At 46.4% G+C, this 26,158-nt stretch overlaps 1 protein-coding gene across 3 annotated transcripts in view; it reads left to right on the top strand.

Annotated features, from left to right (window-relative positions):
• The window catches only part of LOC137421956 (WD repeat-containing protein 7-like), a 523,854-nt gene that overhangs the window by 353,467 nt on the left and 144,229 nt on the right, over positions 1–26,158 (top strand). The window lies entirely within an intron of this gene.

The raw sequence follows: 26,158 nt of genomic DNA, 5'->3' as shown, positions 1-26,158 counted from the left end.
TCAATCCCCGTGTGAGTCAGTTTTTGTCCTGTTTATCTGTCGTCTGTCGGGGCTATTATAAGAGTGTGTCTAAGTGCCTGTCTTCCTATGCTGTCCCTCTTGTCGTTGTAATCTGACCTTCCGCCCTAATATAACCTCCTCCGGAGGTCTTGAGAACTGAACACTTGGTGTCGTGTCATTTTAATCCCAGCCGTTGTGTCCATTTCCTCAATTGATTTAGCGTAGCGCGACTCGGCAAACGTTCGAGTATAATCGGGTAACTTGTGCGGACACGGCGGCCATTCCGCTCGGCCCACCTTAACATCAAAGTCGTGTCTGTAACAATTGGTGTCAGGAGTGTCGGATTCGAACCTGGGACTAAATTTATTAGGCCCAAATTTTGGAACACCAATTGTACCACTAGGGTAACAATTGGTGTTGGAAGGTAGAATTCGACTCGGAGCGCGTTTCCCGCTCGAAATTATAACGGCGAAATTTGAATTTGTTTTACGAAAATAAAAACCCGAATTTTGAAAGTCGCGCTATGGCGGATCAAGACAGCTGGGTTCCGGTAGAGGAGAGTGAGGCAGGGTCGGTCCAGGACCAAATTGAGGGACGTGAGGAGAGCGAAGCAGCGAGGGTAGCAGGCGCGCAAAATGGCGCCTCGCTGGTCACCGCGCCCGCGACCGTGGCAGCGCCCCTGGTGGATTCGAACCTTTTCCTCCTGCAAATGAGGGCCCTTATGGAACAAATGGGTGAGCGATTGGAGGGCCAAATGGGGGTAATGAGGGACGAAGCGAGGGCTCGGAGTGAGCAATTGGGGGTAATGGGAAACCAAATGGGGGTAATGGGAAACCAAATGGGGGTAATGAGGGACGAAGCGAGGGGTACCAGTGAGGGATTAGACAATAATTTTAAGGGATTAGACAATAATTTTAAGGGATTAGACAATAATTTTAAGGGATTAGATAAGAAATTTGGGAAATTAGACGATAGATTAGGGGAAATACAGGAGGGGTTAATGGGAGTAGAAAACAGAATGGCCGCTCAAGAGAATCAAATGGAAGGGATGCAAAAGGGGTTAGAGGGGTTAGAAAACAGTATGGAAGGCAAATTGAGGGACATGAGGGACCAAGCGGAAAGGGAAGTTAAACAAATGGAGCAGCAGATAGAGGGGGTCAGAATGGGGGTAGAAACTAAACTGGATGCTCACAGGGAGGAAATGGAGCAGATGAGGGTGGCATCTGGGCAGGAGATGCAAGTGATGGGAGAGGAGATCAGAAGAGGGGTGAGTGAGGAGGTCGGAGGAGTGCGCGAGGAGGTGAGGCACTGTAAGGAGCACATGGAGAAGGAGGTGAGAAAGGGGACTGTAAAGTTACAAGGGGGCACAGAGGACCTGACGCAGGAGGTGGAGCAGCTGACGGTGGGACAGACGGAGTTAGTGGAGCAGGTTCAAAGGAACACTGCGGTATTAGGAGGTTTAAAAGCGACACAGAAAGAACTAAAAGATGACTTGGTAGCGACGAAGAGGGAATGTCAGATGGTACGTGAGGGACTGACAACGAGGTTGGACGAGGTGATAGAGGTAATGGAGACGAAGGACCGGCAGGTGAGGACGCACCTGGAAACGGTCAAGGTAGCCTTAGAGGACGAGCTTGAGGAGACGTACCGGGGAATAAAAGAGGTGAAGCAGAAACTAGAAGAAGTGGAAGAAGGGATGAGCGAAATTAAGAAGCGACGGAGAGGGGATAAGAAAGAGATAAAAGAGGAGATAAAAGAATTGGTCCAAAGTCTGTGTTTGGATTGTGATAATGTGCTCATTAACCGGATGAGGGATTCGCAGGTGATGGAGGAGAAGCGAAGAGGAAGAGGACCCGGTGTAAGTGGTGACCAATATGGTCGTGCGTATGATGCGCCAGGTGATTTAAGAAGCTTGGGGGTCGAGATGGACCCGGGTGTTCGTGAGAGGCCGTTGGTGAAGTGTGCGACAGGTCTGGTGTGCGAAAAAGGAGGTGTGCGAGAAAGTCCGACTCTGGGGTGTGTGAGGAAAAAGTGCGTGCCAAGGAGTGAGGGTGCTGGCGAGAGTGAGTCGGTCGTAGCGCGTGTGCGAGGGGGCACATGGAAGCGCGGTGTGGTAAGTGTTACAAAGGGTGTGACGGGAGAGTGTGCGCAGGAGTGTGCGCGAGAAAGGTGTGTGACGGACAGGTGCAAGGGGAAAGAGTGCGCTGTCAAAGGCAAGGAAGAATGCACACCTGTGGTGAGTGTTACAGAGGGTGTAACGGGAGAGTGTGCGCGAGAAAGGTGTGTGACGGACAGGTGCATGAGGAAAGAGTGCGCTGTCAAGAGTAAGGGTGAGTGCGCTGTCAAGAATGGAGGTGAGAGTAGTGAGAGTGACAAGGAGAGTGAGTTGGTTGTGACAGGTGAGCGAGGACGTACACCTGGGATGGAAGGATGCACACCTGGAATGGTAGAGCGTGAGTGGGAATGCACGCTGGAGTTGGTGGTGAGGCACATGGTTGGGTGTGCGAATGAGAGCACACCTGTGATTGTCACAGAGGAGGTGACAGAGGAGGGGGCGCGAAGAGGTGTGTTGGTGAGGTGTGCGACCAACGAATGTGTGCCAAGGTGTTCGGTGGTCAGGTGTGTGACCAAGGCTGTGAGTGGAATGAGTGTACCGAGGTGTGTAAGGAAAGGTACGAGGAGCATGGAGACGGCTGGATGTGTGAGCAAGGAACGGGCTGCGGGGTGTAAGAATCCAGGTGAAGCATCGACGGTAACCAGGTTAGAGGTTAGGTCGACTTTTAGCCGAAGCGGGCCCTCGGTGCGTGCCGGGCCTCGCTTTGAACGGCCGCGTCCGTGCTCCACTAGGCGGAGCGGGCGGCTGGATAGGAAGGGTCGTCATGGCGACCACTTTTTGTTGAGATGTGCCGGCAGGTCGAGATTGGGACATTGGATGGCTCCACGCCGAGGTGGTGCGTGGGATCTCGGCCCGGGTAAGCCCCCGTCCCTGCCCCGAATGCCGGACGCATCCAACCGCCGGCACAAAACAACCAGCATCCATTGCTTGGCTTTACGAAGCCGGGCTTTGGACAGGAATTGGCGCACCGAGAGGCATTATTGAGTAGACTGGGTGATGAGGTTAGTGTTTTGGACCCAAAATTAGAGAAAAACAAAATTTGATGATTGGCAAGGGATTGGCAGTAGTGATTGGCAGATGATGGGTAGTGATTGGCCAAATTTTTAATTTGTTGAAATTTGATGTGCAAAACTGGTAGTGAGCGATGGGCCCGGTGGGTAAGGCTGGCATCCCTGCCACCCTTCCCAAGGGGGGGGCAAAGGAGCAATAGCTTATGGGGTGTATGGCAGTGAAAACTAGCCCGGGTGGGTTAGGTTATATTGATAGGGCCCTAGAAGATGACATTAGGTAACGTTAAGTTTAGTTAGTGACTGATACCTGTAGTGGGGACGCAGGTAGATTAGTGTGGATGATAATGACGTGGGAGCGCAATAGTTTAAAGGGACGACTGGGAAGCGCAAGTTTCAGAAGGGAGTAGTTAGCTGAGATGATGCCGTGTGTGTGAGGATTGAACAGGTGTGATTGCACAGGTGTGCAACTGGACAGGTGTGTGGAACAGTGTGTGAGTAATGAGTGTTGTGGATCAGCGCGAATGCACTTGGGGAGAGAAGGGTGCAGGTGGCACCAGGTGTGAGAGCACAGGTGTGCAGGTACAGGTGTGTGGAGAGAGTTGGAGTGAGTGGTACGGAGTGGTGTGCATGGTGCGAAGGTGTGAATGGGGGAAGAGTGGACCCCCATCACGGATACCCGGGGCGGGTAGTGTAAGTGTTAGGTAGAGGGTACAGGTAAATTGTGGTTGGATATTGGCATCTGTGGTGCGGGTGACAGAATGGTATTGCGGATGGGTGCATTAGTGTTGTGGAAATGGCTGGGCGTGTAGCCTGTTAGTGTGTGTAGTTAGTTGGGCACTCCACCACTGTGAGGATGTCGGCCAGGTGAGGCCGCAGGTGGGCTCTGGGAGCCGGTAGTTGTGAGTGGGTGCCTGAGGATCCCGGGTGTGGATCGGGCAGCCCAGTGCCAGAGAGGGCACCGAGTGGGGAGAGCGCCAGAGGGCCTTCCCCAGGTAGTTAGGTTAGGGTAAGGAGCAGGTAAGCTCGGAGGCAACTGCAGTGGTGGGGGTGTGCAGGTGGGTAGACCCGCTGGGAGAGGTACACGCCACAGCCCAGAAATTGTGCTAGGGCACCGGGAGATGAATCGGGGGAGTGAGACCCCAAATTGAAAAGCACCACAGTTTGGCCAATGGGAATTGGTTTTTAGAACCCATAGTGTAAGAGGGCCAATGGTTTGGCAGGAGAAAGACCCCGGGTAGTGTAAAGTTGTTAAAGTCATTTAGGAAATAGGTAGGATTGATGAACCTGTCGCACCATATGCAGCCACTTACCTGTGGTGATGATGACTCCACACCTGTGTTTTCTTTGTTCTGTGTGCAGGAACTGAGAATTGCTGTGTGGATTGGTGAGACGCATCACGACGTGGATGAGACATTGGGGTGATTCCATCTCTCCCTCCCTAGGAGGGACTGATGATGAATTGGTAATGGCAAATTATGATGTTGAGTTGGAGATGGCAAATTTTGATGAAAGTTGAAAATGGCAAATTTGATTGGTTAGGAGGGAGAGAAGACGAATTTGGTTTATGGGAGGAACGGGGAAGACAGTAGGGATGTTTGTTGATTTGTAAAGTAGATGTTTATGGGTAGTGTTGTGTTTTGTGGATACAGTAAGGGGTAAGGGAGGGGCCATGTAGGTTACCTGATGGGGGGGGGGGGGCATACGGTAGGAACGTACCTGTCTCACCTGGTTCCCATGTGCCCCCAGTGTGCATTACCTTGCATTGCGTGCACTTTTGCGCCCTTACCACCTTACTCACTTGTCTGCTTCTTTTGTCTCCCACCTCCGAGGATCTGGCTTTGGGGCAGAGAGAGAGAGGAGAGAGAGGTGCTGGCTTCGCAGTTGTGGGCCTGCACTTTCGCTGCTTGCTGCCTGGATCGATACACCATATGGACCGCAATGTTTGTGGCCACCCACCATGGACCGCAGTTCTTATGCGGCCAAGCACCACCCGTGGATGGACCTATGGGTCAACGTGGCACCTATGCCATACAGGTGAACCACTTTTAGTTGACACCACTGAAGGCCACAATACAGAAATGGACGCGGTTGGCGCCTTTCTTTATTTTTTGAAAGAAGCCAGAAGGCCACGTGCACCACACGAAGAGCAAGAGACACCTGCAGGGTTAGGGGTTGTTGAATTTATTTTTGTTCATTGAACAATGGTGACTGCACCGGATGGTGCTGACTGTGTGATGGGGTGGTGCTTTTGGTGCTGGGAAGGGGTGCTCTGCACGTTATTAAAGGCCGTAAGGCCACAGAGCACTCGTGGGTTGGTGTATCGATGCTGGCATGCGTGCTCTCTCTATGCATAACATCTGCATGTGTTCCTCCAAAAACAGGTCCTGGATCGTAGTGTAAATATCAGCGTAGTCTTGTAAATAATGCTCCCTACCGGCTGTATGTTTAGTTTGCGAATTCTTTCCGGATTCGGTTATCCTGTGGGTGTGTTTCTGTGAGGAGAAGGGTGCAACGTCGCAGGGGGACATATTTACTCATTTGTGAATATCTGTAAAACTGTCGCACTCAGGGTAGAGTTAATAGTAGCGGGAACTACATCTGAGTGCCACACTAAAATAGGTAAAAATTTATCGGGTCGGGACGCCCCGAGGGTAGAGAAGGGTGCAATGTTGCGGATATGGGACTTGGCCTCAATATCCGCTTGTAAATACTCCCCTATTTCCCCAATACTCCCCAACTATCCCCAATCCCCCATTCCCTAGTCCCATTGCCTGTAAATAACACTCTGTAGAACCGACCTTCCCCTTTTTCCCCCATTAAATGTCGTGCCCAGGTCCACCGCATCTCACGTAGACAACTTTCGGACATCTTGCTAGTTATTCTTAGTCTATGTCAGTTAAGGACTCGTTTCCATTAATTCTGACTCTTCGTTGCACCAGAATGTGATTATATGGCACCAGTAGTGAGTTTAGGACCTTCCCATACCTCCTCCCATCTTCTTCCCCAAACAACAACTACAACAACAACTACAACAACAACTACAACAACAACTACAACAACTACAACAACGGCGCGGCGCGGGGGAGTGTGCGTCCTCACACCGGCTCGGTTAGCCGCCATTGACCATGCGCTCCGACGGGGTTACCACGAAGGGGCTCCTTGTCAGCCCCTCGTCAAGGGCGGAGCCGGTAACCCCCCCGCACGCACCCAATGAGAAGCAACGGGCCGATTCCATCTGGGGCGGAGCTAACGAGCCGAGGGCGTGTCACTCCCCGCCGGATATACACGGCCACTTACCGGACGTGACGTCAGATGCGCCCCCGACTGAAGAAGACAAGTCGCGACCTCCAAGCGCTGAGCGAGCTCCACGCATCGACCCGGTATTGCAGTACCTCCGAGAACGGTGCACCCCCTCCGAGAACGGTGCACCTTGAGCCATCGACGGCCCGCTTTCCTTGCCATCAATCCCCGTGTGAGTCAGTTTTTGTCCTGTTTATCTGTCGTCTGTCGGGGCTATTATAAGAGTGTGTCTAAGTGCCTGTCTTCCTATGCTGTCCCTCTTGTCGTTGTAATCTGACCTTCCGCCCTAATATAACCTCCTCCGGAGGTCTTGAGAACTGAACCCTTGGTGTCGTGTCATTTTAATCCCAGCCGTTGTGTCCTTTTCCTCAATTGATTTAGCGTAGCGCGACTCGGCAAACGTTCGAGTATAATCGGGTAACTTGTGCGGACACGGCGGCCATTCCGCTCGGCCCACCTTAACATCAAAGTCGTGTCTGTAACAATATATATATATATATATATGTATATGTATATATATATATGTATAACTATATATATATATATATATATATATATATATATATATGTATATATATATATATATATATATATATATATATATATATATATATATATATATATATATATATATATATATACATATATATATATATATACTAGCTTGGCTCGGCTCGCTGCCCTCGCCTCACCACACGTCGTTACAAAGGAACGGACGTGTTTTAGTTGAGGATAATGACTGTACCTGAGTTGCTGTGTTGTCATGATTTACACCAATCATAATACATTTGTGATATTACATTTTTATTAGCAATTTAGGTTGAAAAAATATTTTAAAAAAAACAAAAAAACGCTCAGCACATACATACAGGAGTTGTAGGTGCAGACTGGAAGTTTGGGACAATTACACCTCACCACCACGAAATTAAAAACATCTCACCACCACGAAATTAAAAACACCTCACCACCACGAAATTAGAAACATCTCACCACCACGTAATTCAAAACACCTCACCACCACATAATTCAAAACACCTCACCACCACGTAATTCAAAACACCTCACCACCACATAATTCAAAACACCTCACCATCATGTAATTCAAAACACCTCACCACCACGTAATTCAAAACACCTCACCATCACGTAATTCAAAACACCTCACCACCATGAAATTAAAAACATCTCACCACCACGTAATTCAAAACACCTCACCACCACATAATTGAAAACGCCTCACCACCACGTAATTCAAAACACCTCACCACCACATAATTCAAAACACCTCACCACCACGTGATTCAAAACACCTCACCACCACATGATTCAAAACACCTCACCAACAACGTTATTAAAAACACTTCACAACCACGGAAACAAAAGGTTGAGGGAGTATTTCAGTGACAACACAGACACTGCCCACATATGTAGATATATAGATAGATGACTGTACCTGAGTTGCTGTTTTGTCATGGTTTACACCAATCATAATACAAACAATGATTTTGCACATTGGTATTTGTAATATACCTGATATTAAATTTTCTAAACAATTGAAGTTGAAGATTTAAGTTTAAATATATATATATTTTTTTTACATTTCAAAATAAATACCCTTAGGATTTAAGGATTAAAATACTCTCCCCTCGCCTCCCACGTAGGGAGGACCCTCGCTGTTCTGTACCCTCGCAATAGGAGAGATAGGAGCATACCAGAAGTTTGTTACAATTTCTCAAAAGTTTGAGGGAGTAGTTCAGTGACAAGACAGACTCTGCCCAGATATATATATACAGTATATATATATATATATATATATATATATATATATATATATATATATATATATATATATATATATATATATATATATATATATCCCGAGGAAGATTCTCGGTGTAAATATTTCATACCTGTATAGAAAATCGTGTTAATTCGTGTGTCGTGTCTTTTAAGGCCCTGTACAGTGTCCAACCTTGAGGCTTTGTTTTTCTCTCAGCGGTCCGTCATTTGTGCCTCAATAACTTTCGTTCTCTGTTTTTCCCAGTCTTTTCACCCCACAGCCTACTTCCTTGTTTAAAATCTCAACTCCAAAAAAAAAAAAAAACACCAAAAAACATTTCCTTCTCTGTTCTTATTCGTTGTTCTTATTCGTTTATTCGTTCTTATTCGTTCATTCGTTCTTCAACCACGTGTTTCTCCCCTATTTCCAAAGATAGTTTTCACTGTTAAACTTTAAAATGTTTAAACTTTCCCCTCAAGTTCTGTATTCTGTCGTATATTATAACACCTTTTTCTTCTTCTTCTATAAAAGGTTGCTTTCGACTTGCTCACCAAATCTATTCATCCCAAAAAAAAATTCCATCTCTTACAGTGCATCTTTTCTACATTCCCTAAACTCTCCTGCACTCCATTCTCCCTCCAGCATCCTTAAACGTATTTTTGACTCGAAGGTCACAAGAAACTCATTTTGCAATAAATGTTCGTTTGCCATTAATCGTACACTTTCTAAAATCCAATCTCACCACTCCCCTCCAAATCTTCCCCATCACTCCTCCCCTCCAAATCTTCCCCATCACCCCTCCCCTCCAAATCTTCCCCATCACCCATCCCTTTCAAATCTTCCCCCTTGCCCCTTCCCTCCTAAACTCCCCCCACACTCCTTCCCTCCAAGACTCCCCTTCGCCCTTCCCCTCCTAGACTCCCCCCTAACCCCTCCCCTCCAAATCTCCCCCATATCCCATCCCTTTCAAATCCCTCCCCTTGTCCCTTCCCTCCTAAACTCCTCCCTAACCCCTCCCCTCATAAACTCCCCCCTTGCCCCTCCCCTTCAAATCTCCACACCCTCATTTCTTCTCCATTTCCCCCCTCTCACCCCTCCTCGTCAAAGCGTCCTCCCCGCTTCTTCCTTCTTCCAACTCTCACCTCCATTTCCCCCAACCTTCTGCCTCGCTCTTCCCCCTCCTCAAATAACACCTCATTGTGCCTCACCCAATCACCATCAAACCTTTTGTCCGCCCCATCCTTCCCTTTCTCCGAGCTATTCTGAAATCTCTGACACACCTTCAACAGCTCTCCCTACCTCTTCCACCTCTTCCACATCTTACCCTACCCCTCCTCCCCCCTGTTCTGTATCCGATGCTCCCCTTTCCTCTTCATTAACGGTATAGACCTCAAACATCCGGGGCCTTCGTTCAAACTTAACTGATCTCTCCATACAGGTTGCTTCTGACAAACCAGACGTGATCTGCTTAACAGAAACTTCCCTCCTTCATGATGTCTCTGATTCCTTAGTATCTCTCCCGGGTTACTCCCTCCTCCGGTATGATAGACGTGAGCCTCGTCCTGGAGGTGGGGTTGCTATCTTTATCAAAAACTCTCTTCCTCACTCGCCCTGCACTGCACTCTCTCCACCTCACCCCCAGGAATACCTCTGGCTACGGCTTCCCCTTCGCTCCCACCTCTTGTTCATATGTGTGTTGTACCGTCCACCAAACAGTGATGAGTCCATCTACATCCCGCTGTCTGATAATATGGACCAACTTCGATGTACTCATCCCAACTCTCTCTTCTGCATATGTGGTGATTTCAATTGTCACCATGCCAGTTGGCTGGGTGTGGGTACCTCTCTCAGCAGCCATGGCTCCTCAGCAAAGGACTTCTGCGACTCACTGGGACTGACACAATCTGTCAATTTCCTGACCCGGATCTCAGTCAACGGAGCATCTTCTCTTCTGGACTTGGTTATGACTAACTTCCCTGAAAATGTCTGCTGCTCTTCTTCTGCTCCAATCGGCTCATCTGATCATGTGCTTGTTAAAGTGGACATCTCTGTGACCATTCTCAGGGAGCCTGCTCAGCGTCGACGAGTCTGGCATTTCACTCAGGCCAACTGGCACGGTCTTCAAGCAGCCATCAATCATCTGGACTGGTCTCCCATCTCTACCACCTCTGACATCAACTCATCCTGGGAATTCTTCCAAAGTAAATTGCTCTCTCTCATGCACAGATTTATCCCATCTCGTCTTCAGTTGTCATACCCTTCCTCCCGTCCATGGTACACGGAATCTTGTGGTGAGGCTGTTGCCCAGAAACAACTTGCCTTCGTCTCCTGGAAAGCAAATCCAACGGAAGGAAATCTCATTTCCTTTCACAAAGCCCGAAACAAGTGTGTGTCCACTCTCAGGAGAGCCAGGAAACAATATCTCTCCGTCCTCAAGACTGAACTCTCTTATCTGTCTCCCTCTTCCAAATCCTGGTGGTGTCTGGTCAAATCTGTTTCTGGTGTTTGTTCCCCCTCCATCCCCTCCCTTACCTCAAACGGCTACACAGCTGACTCCGCACGTGAAAAAGATTAATGCCTCAATTCTGTGTTTGCCTCTAAATCTTGTGTCCCAAACCCATCCCTCTCTGTACCCACCGTACCCAGTCGTACCCAGCTGCTCCTGGACTCCGTGTCCTTTCCTCCTGCCACGCGGAGAGCTGCCGGCCATCTTCCACCATCTGGCCGGTACGAGTCGGGGACCGGACGAGCTGTGGACCCTCAACCCGACCATCTATGAACTCCGTGTGAGTGAGCCTGAGAGTGAGTCTGAGTGTGAACGGGCCCATGTCCAGGGATAAGTATAAGACTGTTTAAGGCTGCCCTGTGTACCTGCTTCTTCCTCTTCCCTGTACATTCTTTCTTTTCCTTCCTCTCCTTATTTGTACAAAGTGTAATAAATTCCTTGTTCTTCCTGGTTTCCTCTCAATTCGACCGCATCAGTCTTTTCCTCAATTGGGTAAGCGTGGCACGATTAGGAACCGCTTAGAATCGGGGCTAGTACCTGTTAATGGCCCGAATCGTGGCCCGCTTCGCTCGGCGTGTCCACTAACGCCGTGGTTCGGGTGTGGTTATTTCCTTGCTTCACGGTCGGTGTTAGTACTTAGGTAATAGGACTAATTCGACCAACAACCCTATTTAACACCGACCGGAAGGAACGTGATAGCCTCGGGATCGCATCGGCCAGTAAAAGGACAAGGGGATTAATCCCCCCTTGATAAGGGGAAGGCCAATGTCGGAGATCCGCAACAATTGGTGTCAGGAGTGGGGATTTGGAACCTGGGACTAAAAATTTTTAGACCAAATTTTGGACACCAATTTTGCATATTGGGTGCAACAATTGGTGTCGGGGAGTGGGATTTGGACCCGAAGTGCGCCTAATGCACTCAAAATTACGAGCGTCCGAAATTTTGTTCGCACCCAAATTGAAACCGTGCCATGGATAGCCAAGGCGGTCGGATGCCGGTGGGGGTAGATGAGGAGGAATTAGAGTCAACCCAGGACCCCCGGGAAGAATTGGGACAATTAGAAGAAGTGGAAGAGGACATTGATGAGGGTGCAGCAGTCGGGGTTGCAGGCGAGCAAAATGGCGGCGCCTCACACATGGCTGCGGGAGCTGAGCCCGCGGTGGCAGCTGGGGCCGCTGTGCAGATCGGGTTTGACCTTAGATTATTCCTGAGCCAACTGGATGCAAAAATGGATAGAATGGGGGAGCAATTGGGAAATCAAATGGGGGGATTGAAAAATGATGTGGGAAACCAAATTGGGGGATTGAGAAATGAGGTGGGAAACCAAATTGGGGGATTGAGAAATGAGGTGGGAAATCAAATTGGGGGATTGAGTAAGGAGATGGGAGAAATGAGGGCCGATAGTAAGCGAATGGAAAACAGAATGGGGGAGCAATTAGGAAATCAAATTGGGGGCTTAGAAAGCAAATTGGGGGGCCAGTTGAAGGACGTGGGTGGCCACATGGGAGAAATGAATGAGGGGTTAACGGGGTTGGAAAACAGGATGGCCACCCGAGAAAATCAAATGAAGGAATGAAGGATATGTTAACGGGGTTTGAAAACAGAATGGGTGGCCACATCAAAAAAATATGGGGAGAACATAGACCGCAGGTCGGGCGGGAAAGGCACACTGGTATGCGACGGGGTAGCGCGACTTGAGAAGCGCGGGGAAAGCGAGGTTGAGCAAAGTGCAGTTACGTGGACTGGTACAGAAATCGCGACATGGGGTATGGAAAAGCCGACGACCGCTGAAGTAGAGGAGAAATTTTTATTAGCGCCGGCGGTCGTCGAGGAAAAGGAAAATGAAATAATTATAGTGGAAATTGGGGTTGAAGAGACGGCGGACTTGGAAAAGCAATCGCGGGAGGAAAGGATGGAATATGTGCAAAGTCCGTGTTCGCATCATGATACCGTACTTGTTAACCCCAATGGAAGTTTGCAGTTGGTGCAGGAGAGAAGAATCCCAAAGGTGAGTCGGGCTGTATTTGGCGCGAAAGTGTTTGGCGCGAAAGTGTTTGGTGCGAAAGGATTTTTCGCGCGCTTGGGATCCAGACGTCACCCGGGCGCTTGTGGGAGGTCCGTGGTGCGCTGTGTGAAGGTGAATGGCGCGAGTGTGAGGAAAAGTTGTGCGCCGAAGCGCGAGTGTGATACAGAGTGTGGAAGTGAGAGTGAGTGCGACACGGAGTGTGAGATGGATGTAGAGAGTGTGTGAGAATGCACACCAGAGTTGGTTGTGGAGAGTGTGCGAGGATGCACACCAGAGATGGATGGAGAGAGTGTGTGGGGATGCACACCGGAGCGGGTGATTGGGTATGTGCAAGAGTGCATGCCCGTGAGTGTTACGGAGTACGTAACGGTGGAGGAGTGTGTGCAATGATGTGCGCGAGGGTATGTGATGACACAGAGTGTGAGCAGCGTGAGTGCGCCTGGGTGGTATGCATGAGCGAGTGTGGTGACGAAATGTGTGGGATGTATGGGAGGCGCTGGAGCGCCGCGTTTTGGTGAGTGAAGAACGGGTCGCGAGGTGTGGATGTGAGAATGCGATCCAAGCATCGACGCAGACCGGGGCAGCGTTTAGGCCAACTGATAGCTGACGCGAGTCCTCGGTGCGTGGGGTGCTTTGTGTGCTGCGGGAGCCGGCGGGGATCATTGCCGCGGTGCTCTCGCAAGGAGCGCCGTGCACGATTCGGGCCGGGTCCCGCCCTGTATGGTCGGTGCCGGGTCATAAAGGCGATCGGCACAGTTTGGGGGGAGATAGGCCAGGTCGGCCCTTCGCCCCCTGGCAGGCGCAGGGCTCCGACCAGGGGAGGTTGGGTCATCGTGGCAGAGACCGGAGGGCTCCGTGCCGGGATGGCGCCTGGAACCTCGGTCCAAGTATGCCTCCACCCCAGAATCGAAAATGCCGGATGGACCCAACGAACAGGAGACAGGCCACCAGTATACATTGCTCGGTTTTTTGAAGCCGAGCTGTAAAAATGTATTTCCGCACCGAGAGGCTCGAGAGTAGTGGACAAATGGCGATAGTGATAGCGAATGGTAGTTGTACCATTCACTATTGGGCACATGAGCAATAGTTTATGGGGTTTGGCAGTGTGAACTAGCCAGGGCGGGCTAGGATAATTGATAGGGACTTAGAAATGGCCATAGGAGACCAAGATTTAAGTAGGGACATTTTACAAGTAGTGGGGATGTAGTCAGATTAGGTGGATGATAATGACGAGGGATGTGCTCAGTATAAGGGAAGACGGGGAAAGCATAAGTATTAGAGGGAAATAGTTAGTTAGATGATGCTGTGTGTGTGAATATGAGGATGCGCTTTCGGCGCAAATGAGGAATTGTGAATGAGAGTCTTGGTGGAGATGGTGAGCAAATGAGGCATTGCTCGAGAATGATGTGTGTGTGTGTGTGTGTGAAAGTGTATAAGTAGAGTATTGTGGACAAGTGTAATGGTGTGGAGTGAGTGGTGTGGAGTAAATGGTGTGTGTAATGAGTGGTGTGGAGTGCATGGTGCAAAGGAGTGGATGGGGGAAGGATGGACCCCTTCACGAATACCTGGGGAGGGTAGTTTAAAGTTAGGTAGAGGGAGTAGGTAAATTATTGGATATTGACATCTGTGGTGCGGGTAGTAGCAAGTTGTTGCTTTGACGGGTGCATAAGACTGTGGAATGGCTGGGCGTGTGGCTTAATTGGTGTGTATAGTTATTGAGGCACTCCGCCACTGGTAGTCTGTCGGCCAGGTGAGGCCGCAGGTAGGCTCTGGGAGCCAGGTAGTGTTCAGAGTTAGAGTTCAGTGGGGCCTGAGGATCCTAAGGAGAGGACCCGGGTAGCCCAATGCCAGGGGGGGCATTAGTGGGGTGAGAGCACCAGGAGGGCCTTCCCCAAGTTACGGTAGTCGCAGGAGCTAGGCAAGCTCGGGTGGAGACTTCAGTGGTGGAGGTGTGCAGGTAAGTAGGACCTGCTGGTAGAGCCGCACGACCTAGCCCCGAAATTGTGCAAGGGCACAGGGAGAAAAAATGGGGGAGTGAGACCCCAAAATTGGAAGGCACCACAGTATGGTCAATGGGAATTGGTTTTTAGAACCACATAGTGTAAAGTGGCCAATGGATTGGCAGGGCAAGACCCCGGGTAGTTTAAAGGGAGTTAATGTTATTGGAGGATAGTTAGGAGGAAATGTCTTCGCACCATCCGCATCCACTCACCGAGGTGACAGGACTCCACACCAGGTTTTCGCAAATGTTTGGAATGAAAGACGCATCTTGACATGGGTGAGACATTGTGTTTATTCCATCCCTTCCTTCTTGGGAGGGATGGGGAACGAATTTGGCATAGAGGGGAGATATGGGAGACAAGACGGTAGCGACGAATTTGTAAATTGTGTAAATACGGGGAAGGGCAAGGGTAGTGTAGATTGACATGGGGGGTGACGTACGAGTAGGGACGAGCTTTCTCAGCTCGCTCGTCCGCGCTCCTCATGTCGCATTGCCTTGTTATGACGTGTACCTTTGCGCCCTTGCCCCCGCTAACCTCTGCTTTGTCTTCCTCCCCACTCATGGACCATGGTCTTTTGGTTGAGGGGAGTGTGCAGGTGCCCTGAGTTGTGCGGCTGCACTCTTGTGCTGCACCCTGCTGCCTGCTGCCTGCACCGGTACACCATATGGACCACACGTTCTGTGGCCTGGCACCTTTGCTGGAACAGACCATTGCTGCCAGCAGCATCTTGCTTGCAGACCACTGTTTTTAAGTGGCGCACATGCCAAGCAGTCGGACCACCTACGCTGGCCCTGCTGGCCAAATAAAAAGCGGATACGGTTTGTGCCCTTTTTTATTAATTAATCTTTGGTGTGCCCGGACAAAAAGATGATAAACTTTAACGATGGCACACCGAAGATCCATGAAGCCAGAAGCAAGAAGATCCATCGGCCCAGCAGCCAAGCACAAGACATCACTGATTATTTTAAAATGTTTTTGGTGCATTTTTGGTGATGGTGCTTTTTGTGCATTTTGTTTATTTTTGGTGCATATGGGTGTATGGTGTATTGGTGCAGTGCATTGCAATCGGTGTTTCTACTTTCCAAAACTTCTTTTCTTTTCCCATAAAAGACAGGTCCTGGGTTGTAGTTGTAAATAATTAGGTAGTGTCTTGTAAATAACATGCTCCCCACCGGCTTTATGTGTAGTTTGCGAATAATTCCGTAATTCGGTTAATTGTGGGCGTGAGTCAGTTAGATAGTACACAACGCAGCAGGTGGGACATATCTAGTGTTTAAAACTGTCGCACTCAGGGTAGTAGGTTAAATGTAGAGGGTAACCACACATAAGTGTCACACTAATTTAAAAGGTAGTCCTGCCCCAGGTATCGAAGCCGACCGTCCTCACTGGTATATGGGTCGGCTCAGGTCGAGCCTGGCGAAAGGAGGGGTGCAGTTTTGCGGTTTTGAGAACCCACACAGGTAACATCATTAAAGGTTAAAGGTTGCACCCCATAGATAGGCCACAAGCAACACGTAGGTCACCTTAGAACGTTAGTTATTTCATAGTATGTGTTTAGGATAAGGCCATATCCAATAGTTGCATCTGCGTTGTGTAAAACAAATAAGAGTAGGCCCTCCGTCCATTTTGCAGCCTCCCTTCAATCGACGCCATTAAGCGCTATCCTGTCTGTACTCCATCGCCCTCGCAGTTTGTTACGCTTCCTTTGCCAACAGCGTTCGCTGCCGCTGGGCTTCCGCTCAAACCAGCCCAAAAGCCACGAGGTAAGGCCCGAAAAGGGGGCGGAGCGCAAGGGTGGGGGTGTGGCCACGTCAAGCAGCCATCAAGGCAGAGCCGGTAAGCCCTCACCAGCCAATCAGGGCTGAGGCGACATCGCCTGACGGGGTGTGGCTGGACATTCCAGAGGGATCGCTGGGCGTGGTAATATAACCCCTTCGCGCGAGGCCCTCACCTCAGTTGGAGAGGAGACGTGAGTTCGCTTGTGCAGATGAGAAGGGAGAGGCGCTTGGTTCGTGTGCAGTGTTACGAGAGGGAGAGACGCGCGGTGACAAGCCTTGATTGGTTGATTGCACTTTACAAAGGGCTGGCGCACCACACGCATTGCAGAGGACTGCAGCTTTGAGAAGGGAACGGCGTATTGTACCCCGCGATACCGGGCGCACGTATAAAGGCGCCGGTACAAGTATTACATACGCAATCTAATCGCCAGCCGACCTTTCCCCGATATATAATTGTCCGTTTCGCGCCTACTCCACGCGGAGAGCTGCCGGCCGTCTTCCACCATCTGTACGGTACGAGTCGGGGACGGGACGAGCTGTGGACCCTTAACCCGACCATCTACGAACCCCGTGTGAGTGAGCCTGAGAGTGAGTCTGAGAGTGAATGGGCCCATGTCCAGGGATAAGTATAAGACTGTTTAAGGCTGCCCTGTGTACCTGCTTCTTCCTCTTCCCTGTACATTCTTTCTTTTCCTTCCTCTCCTTATTTGTACAAAGTGTAATAAATTCCTTGTTCTTCCTGGTTTCCTCTCAATTCGACCGTATCAGTCTTTTCCTCAATTGGGTAAGCATGGCACGATTAGGACCGCTTGGAATCTGGTCTAGTACCTGTTAACGGCCCGAATCGCGGCTCGCTTCGCTCGGCGTGTCCACTAACGCCATGGTTCGGGTGGGGTTATTTCCTTGCTTCACGGTCGGTGTTAGTACTTAGGTAATAGGACTAATTCGACCAACAACCCTATTTAACACCGACCGGAAGGAACGTGATAGCCTCGGGATCGCATCGGCCAGTAAAAGGACAAGGGGATTAATCCCCCCTTGATAAGGGGAAGGCCGACGTCGGAGATCCGCAACAATATGTTCATGATGATGTCATAAGTGCCTCCATTATGACGTCCTAATTCGACAAGTGCAAAACTTCATCCGATCAAGATGAAATTTCTTGAGCGTCATGTTGGCATGAATTGGTGGAGAAAAAAATTAATAATTATGACGTCACCGCTCACGTGGTTCGGCCGCCATCTTGGAAAAAACAAAAAAAGTTGCACCTCTATATCTCCCAAAGCGCTGCCTACAAAAAATTGAGACATGGCTCATTGTAAAGAGCTCTCCATGTGGAATAAAATATGTTAATGATGATGTCATTGGTGCCTCCATTATGACATCATAATTTTGTTCAGGCTGAACATATCGTCGAACCTGCCATATATCACAATCGCCATGCTCCACCTATATGTTCTTCATTCAGTGTGAAACACAAACAAACCGATTGTTAAAATGACAGTGAAATATCGAAAGCATCTACGTTATGTCTCTTCCAACGACACAGTACTTATAGATAGGCCCGGCAGGAAGGGTCATGTTATTTACCCAACCATTGTGGGGTGTATGGATTACAGTAGATCTTTGCTAAGTTCTGTAAGTAAAACTTTCCTAAGGGATGTCGGGATTCCTCCAAATTTATTTGTTTAATGTTATGAAAAGCATTAGTGACTGTTAAAAAGCTAATCATATGTGTTTGTGGTTTATTTTATAAGCCCGGCTACGCTGCTGTTAGATTTCGATCTTGTTACCCTCGCCAGAGGAGAGGGTATTGCATTTGAGTCCATTTGTTTGTGGTGTCTGTCTGTCTGTCTGTCTGTTTGTCCGCGCAGAATAAATATGATTTTCTCTGCAACCCTTGGTCCGATTGACAGGAAATTTTTTACCATAGGTGCAACTCCACCTGCAGAATTTTTAATGATAATTATGACGTCATAGATCACGTGGTTCGGGTGCCATCTTGGAAAAAAACAAAAACATTTGCACCTCTATCTCTCCAAAAGCGCTGAATAGAAAAAAATGAGACATGGCTCATTGTAAAGAACTCTACATGCGAAATAAAATATGTTAATGATGATGTCATAGGTGCCTCCATTATGACGTCATAATTCAACAAGTACAAAACTTCATCCAATCAAGATGAAATTTCTTGAGCGCCATGTCAGCATAAACTGGTGGAGAAAAAAAACAATGATGACGTCATCAGTCACGTTGTTCGGCCGCCATCTTGGAAAAACCGAAAAATGTTGCACTTCTATATCTCCGAAAGGGCTGAATAGAAAAAATGGAGACATGGCTCATTGTAAAGAACTCTCCATGGGGAATAAAATATGTTAATGATGATGTCATAGGTGCCTCCCTTATGACGTCATAATTCGACAAGTATAAAACTTCATCCGATCAAGATGAAATTTCCTGAGCATAATCTAGGAATAAATTAGTTTAGAAAAAAAAATGATGACGTCATCGGTCACGTGGTTCGGCCATCATATTTGTTTTAACACAAAAGCCTTTAAAAACCATGGAAAATACATCCTGGCGAGGGTTTGCAATCTCTGATTGCTCTTTTTCTTGTTCTCTACTGTTGTTGTGCTTGTCTGCTTCCGTCTCCCTCCCCCTCTTGTCTCCCTTCATTGTATGTTTTATGTGTCTGAGCATGTTTTCATGTTCAATGTGTTAGTTCTTACACGAGTCTCGATTCTGTATACAAAAAAAAAACTGGCATCAAAATCAGGGGTTCATGTGGATTCATCTGTTGTCAGAAGGTCTCTTGGGTGGTGTCCATGGTGGGTTGCTGTCAAAAATCCTTTTATGCGTAAAGATAACAAAGCCAAGAGACTTAAATATGCCCAAGAACATCAGAGATGCAATGCTAGTCAGTGGGCAAATGTACTTTGGAGTGATGAGTCAAAGTTTTAAATTTTTGAACAAATAGAAGGCCGGATGTCAGAAGGATGGTTGGTGAGAAGGATAATGATATGTGTCTGCAGGCTATTGTAAAGCATGGTGGAGGCTTGGTTCAGGTTTGGGGATGTATATCTGCTGCTGGCATTGGTGAATTGGTAAGTGTTGAAGGAATAATGAATGCTGACAAGTGCAAGCAGATCCTAATCCATCATGGTATCCTGGTCAGAAGGAGGCTAATTAACGACAACTTTGTTTTCCAGCACGGCAACGACTCCAATCACACTTCAAATGTCGTTAAAACATATTTCCAAAGAAAAGTACAGTCAGGAATTACAATTATTAGAATGGTCCACTCAAAGTCATGACTTTAACATCATAGAAGCCGTCTGGGATTATTAGAAGCCAACCAAAATCAAAAGACAAATTATGAGAAACATTCCAGAATGCATGGGACAATATCCCAATGGAATTTCTTCAGAAATTGAAAGAACACATTCCAAAACGGATATCTGCATTTTCGCATGAAAAAGTTGTCTCACACAAGATATTAAAATTTCAATCATTAATATTGTAAAATACAATTCATTTTGTTTCTAAAAAAAACACATGATCATGAGATAACCTTTTATTTATCAACATTTGCCATTGTGACAATAAAAACGTTTATTTTTAAGGTAGCCTAAGACTTTGACACAACTAAATGGTATTCATAGAATACGTGCACTGCGCAGTCGACTTGGTGCGAGCCAACCCTTCTGTGTTTTTCTTTTTTTAAAAAATTTGATCCAATATGGCTGCCAGATCACGTGACCGACAACGTCATAAATTTACATTCTTCAATATAATAGTTGCATCGATCATGCTCAAGGAATTTCAAACTGATTGGACTAAGCATTGTACTTGTCGAATTATGACATCATCGTTAGCAACACTTATTCCCCATGCGGAATTATTAACAATGAGCCACGTTAAATTTTTTCCATGGAACGGTTTCGGAGATATAGAGGTCCAAAATTTTTCGGCTTTTCCAATATGGCGCCCTACCATGTGACCTATGACGTCATAATTATCACCAAAAAAATCTGCAGAAGTACACATACTATGGTGAAAATGTCTTGTCAATCACACGAACGTTTACCGACAAAATTAATTTTTTAAATGCAAACACATATGTACGACACAAGACAACCAATCGCTTAACCCGGCTTTTCACTTCGCGAGCGCAGGGTATTAATATACTGTATATATATACAGTGCATTCAGAAAGTATTCAGACCCCTTCACTTTTTTCACATTTTGTTATGTTGCAGCCTTATGCTGAAATCGTTTAAATTCATTTTTTCCCTCATCAATCTCCACTCAATACCCCATAATGACAAAGAGAAATCAGGATTTTAGAAAGTTTTGAAAATTTATTAAAAAGAAAAAAACTGAAATATCACATTGACATAAGTATTCAGACCCTTTGCTATGACACTTTAAATTCAGCTCAGGTGCCTCCCATTTCTCTTGATCATCTTTGAGATGTTTCTACACCTTGAATGGAGTCCACCTGTGGTTAATTCAATTGATTGGACATGATTTGGAAAGGCACACACCTGTCTATATAAGATCTCACAGCTGACAATGCCTATCAGAGCAAAAACCAAGCCATGAGGTCAAGGAACTGCCTGCAGAGCTCAGAGACAGGATTGTGTCGAGGCACAGATCTGGGGAAGCCAACAAAAAAATTTCTGCTACATTGAAGATTCCCAAGAGCACAGTGGCCTCCATAATTCTTAAATGGAAGAAGTTTGGAACAACCAGGACTCTTCCTAGAGCTGGCCGCCCGGCCAAACTGAGCAATCGGGGGAGAACGGCCTTGGTAGGAGAGGTGACCAAGAACCCGATGGTCACTCTGGCTGAGCTCCAGAGATCCTGTGTGGAGATGGGAGAAACTTCCAGAAGGACAACCATCACTGCAACACTCCACCGATCTGGGCTTTATGGCAGAGTGGCCAGAAGGAAGCTTCTCCTCAGTGAAAGACACATGAAAGCCCACTTGGAGTTGCAAAAAAGCACCTAAAGGACTCTCAGACTGTGAGAAACAAGATTCTGTGGTCTGATGAAACCAGGATTGAACTGTTTGGCTTCCATTTCCGGTTGAGTAAACCCACCTGGTGTTATTTTAATGGCACGATAGGGGCTCAAAATCAAGGCCCCATGATCTTAAGGCAGCCACCTTAACTGTAAAGCCAAAACCAAACTTTATATATGAATAACAAGACCAATCACAGATCTCACCAGTAATTGAATATATATATATATATATATATATATACAGTCACGTGAAAAAGTAAGTACACCCCATGTAAAGTTTTGACTTTTTCAACATATTTCAACATACAGCTATTTGATCTTCATTTCAACAATATTGATAGATAAAGGTGATATAATATAACAAATATCATGAAACATTTAAATTTTGTAGTCCATTGTATAATTTAAATCAACATAAATGCAAATTTCGCATGTGGAAAAAGTAAGTACACCCTTGGCTCTAATTGGTGGTATTGCCCCCTTTGGCAGAAACAACCTCAAGTAGGCGTTTCTTATAACTGTCTACCAGTCTCTGACATTGACTGGGAGAAATTTTTGCCCACTCCTCCATGCAGAATTCTTTCAGCTGTGCGATGTTTGAGGGGTTTCTTGCATGCACAGCTCGTTTCAAATCCCCCCACAACATCTCGATGGGATTTAGATCCGGGCTTTGACTTGGCCATTCCAGAACCCTCCATTTCTTTCTTTTCAGCCATTCCTTGGTGGATTTACTAGTACTAGGGCATGCCCGTACTATATATATATCTAAAATTATATCCCCCCCCCCCTCTATTTACATGAAATGGTTTGGTCCAAAGCGAACGGCTTGCGAGTACGGTGACAATCCCCCCCCTCTATTTACATGAAATGGTTTGGTCCAAAGCGAACGGCTTGCGAGTACGGTGACAACCCCCCCCCCCTCTATTTACATGAAATGGTTTGGTCCAAAGCGAACGGCTTGCGAGTACGGTGACAACCCCCCCCCCCCCCCCCCTCTATTTACATGAAATGGTTTGGTCCAAAGCGAACGGCTTGCGAGTACGGTGTTTTTTATCGGACCCGTGGAATTATAGATAGTAGTTTTAATTCGTTTTAAAACATAGTTTAACGGCAACATAGTTTTCCAACGTGAAATAAATGAATACGCTCTCAAATGTGCCGTCCGAGGCAGAGTCTGTTCGCCACGTTCGGCACACGCGATAGCTCGCTGCTCTCTGATTGGTTGAATCGTTTTTTGGACATAGCTCGGTAACTACTTCTCCGATTAATATGAAACCTTGAAAAGGCACATCCTCGGGTCCCCAGCAATATACCTGGCAAGTTTAAAGTATATCGGACCCGTGGTTGTCGAGAAACAGCGGTCACAGACAAACAAACAAACAAACACACATACAGAGATTACTGGAATTATAGATAGATGTTTAGGGTCATTGTCATGTTGCAAGGTCGACCTTCGGTTGAGCTTCAACTTTCCGACAGATGGCCTCACATTATCCTTAAGCACCCTCTGGTACAATGAAGAATTCATAGTGGATTCTATGATGGTGAGCTGCCCAGGCCCCGATGCAGCAAAGCTGCCCCAAACCATAATATTTCCACCACCATGCTTTACAGTTGGTATCAGGTTCTTGTGGTCAAATGCTGTCTTTGGTTTTCGCAAAACATGTCTTCTGGTACTGTGGCCAAATAGCTCTACCTTTGACTCATCTGTCCAGAGCACATTGTTCCAGAAGTGCTGGTCTTTGCCTAGGTGTTCATTGGCAAACTTTAGTCTTGCCCTGATGTTCTTTCTGGACAACAAAGGTTTCCTCCTGGCACACCTCCCATGTAGATCAAATTTGTGCAGCCTCTTTCTAATGGTAGACTCGTGCACTTTGACATCAACAGTGGCAAGAGCTACCTGTAGGTCCCGTGATGACATTCTGGGGTTCTTAGAGACTTCTTTCAGCATCTTGCGGTCTGCTCTCGGGCTGAACTTGCTGGGGCGGCCTGGCCTGAACAAATTGGCAGTTGTTTGGAATCTTCTCCACTTGTAGATGATCTTCTATTCCGGACAGTCGAATGATTGATTTCAAATTGTTTGGAGATCTTTTTAAATCCCTTCCCAGACTCGTAGGCATCTATAACCTTCTTTCTGAAGGCCTCAGAGAGCTCTTTTGATGTAGGCATGGTGACGCCACACAATTCAACAACAAAGAGCAAACCAAACTAAATGTCTGAGGTTTAAATAAGACAGGTTCCTCCAAGATCCTCTCTAACGATGTTCTAATCATTTGCACCTGAGCTGGTGCACCTGATTCTAATTTTAGGTATTTGAAGTAGTGATAAAAGTGGGGGTGTACTTACTTTTTCCACATGCGAAATTTGCATTTATGTTTATTTAAATTATACAATGGACTATAAATTGTAAATGTTTCATGATATTTGTTATATTATATCACCTTTATCTATCAATATTGTTGAAATGAAGATCAAATAGCTGTATGTTGAAATATGTTGAAAAAGTCAAAACTTTACATGGGGTGTACTTACTTTTTCACGTGACTGTATATATACATACATATATATATATATATATATATATATATATATATATATATATATATATATATATATATATATATATATATATATATATATATATATTCCAAACTTTGCCATGTTCGTTTCAAAGAGTGTATAAAAGTGAATATTGGTTAAATTGTTTGCCTGCGGTTATATTCCAAAGATTGCTCTTTTGTGATCAATATTAATCTCTCGTAACACGGCTCTAATTACTGGGGCTTTAAAAAGGGTTTCCAGGTGGAGAGCATTGGATTTTGCAGTAGTTGAGCCGTTTTGTGGTCTCGCCGAGAATGTAATTTGACCGAGGTTGACTGCTTCTTGTTACTTAATTGCGCTCGGTGCAGTGCATTATGCATGTTGTATTATAAACTAAAATCACTTTAACTGACTCAAACTAACCTCTGCCTCGATGCTGCATTTGTCCAGACAACAAGGAATGCCTTCTCATGGTGGTGTCAAAAGATGGATTTAATAATCAGGGCCTTAAACATGCCTCTGAAAAGAGATATAAAATCATTGCATCATTTTCGGAAGAATGATGTGCACAACTTGTGGAGTGCACAAAACAATAGTTTTGAATCTTTATTTGAGAGGTTGATCGGTGACCAGATGGCTTAACGTTCATAGGAAAGCGAATTAAAGATGATTGGTCAATATGAATGTCAAACTTTTCCTAAAAAAATAGAGAAATTGAAAATTAATAATTCACATTAGGCATTGAGCATTTAAGTCAGGCATTGGACTTGCTGGTCATACTTCACAATTTGCAAGTTAATTTTTACATTGGTCGACAAAATCGAACTTGTTTCTCTCCTCAAAGCTGTGAACATACTTTTCTAGACCACTTTTGCACACTCATTCCAAATCTATTTTTTGGTTTTCCTCTAGCACTGGGGTTGGCTTAGCGGTTAGGGTGCAGGCTTGGGATCTTACGATCTTGGGTTCGAATCCCAGTCGATCGCTGAATTAACGCCAGGGGGGTTGAGCTCAGCCTGTCATCTTTCCGAGGTCGGCAAATTGAGTACCAGCTTGCTGGGATGAATGATCACGGTGTGTACCCCAATTTAGAATAGGTACACCGTATCCTTGCGCATCGTAAGAGGCGACCAAGGGTTGGCGTCAGGAAGGGCATCCGGCCATAAAAACATTGCCTCAAACAGGGAACCATGATTGTCATGGGGCCCGCAAGGCTAACCCCCGCTCTAGCGGGGAAAATGGCCTTAAAACGATCATTCATTCATTCATTCTACCACATCTAGTTTTCGTGATCGGACTTGTGAAATGTGAAATTTTCACATTTCACAAATGTGAAAGGTTATTGCCTTATGAGGCAATAACCTATATCACGAACATTTCTATGTGCTGGAGGGAAACAAAAACAGATTTAGAGTCAGCTTCCCAAGAGCTATCTATCCAGCCTACCTGTAATTATATCTGATTAAAATGACTTGTTGGTTGGTGTTATTTTAGAAATATGTTTATTTTCAAAGTGAAAACACAATTTCAAATGGCAAATAAAACATTTATACATTCGCAAGTCATGCTTTATCAGATTTGATCAGTTGTTTTATAAATGATGTTGATTGAAAAAAAACCTTAAAATTACAAGCATTTTTTGTACTATTATTTACATATATATATTTTAACTTATATGTAAAAATTACTACTGTCGCACCTCCAGCAAAATAGTTGTGAAAACAACTAGCATGGTCAAGCAATCAAACCAAATTTAGATGCGTTTAGTAAAAGTGTTGGACGGCATGAATTCACCTTTCCGATTGGAAACAAAATGGCAAATGACGCTAACACTGATATTGCGTGTGCTCCCTTTCAGTGACGAACGTGACGTCACTTCCTGAATGTGATGTCACTTCCTCCGTGACAGAGAAATAAATATAATAGCCGGCGAAGCCGGTGTTATCAACAAACGCGTACGTATTATGTCGAAAACCAGATTATGCCTTGTCTTGAGAATTCCAAAGCGCAATGGAGGCCGCCATCTTGCGGATGCGGAAGTTTGCATAACAAATTGAAAACGTTCAATA

The sequence above is a fragment of the Myxine glutinosa genome, chromosome 2 (genome assembly GCF_964187855.1).
Source record: "Myxine glutinosa chromosome 2, kmMyxGlut1.1, whole genome shotgun sequence".
In the NCBI taxonomy this organism is placed as follows: Eukaryota; Metazoa; Chordata; class Myxini; order Myxiniformes; family Myxinidae; genus Myxine; species Myxine glutinosa.
This window is presented reverse-complemented; position numbering and strand designations above follow the sequence as displayed.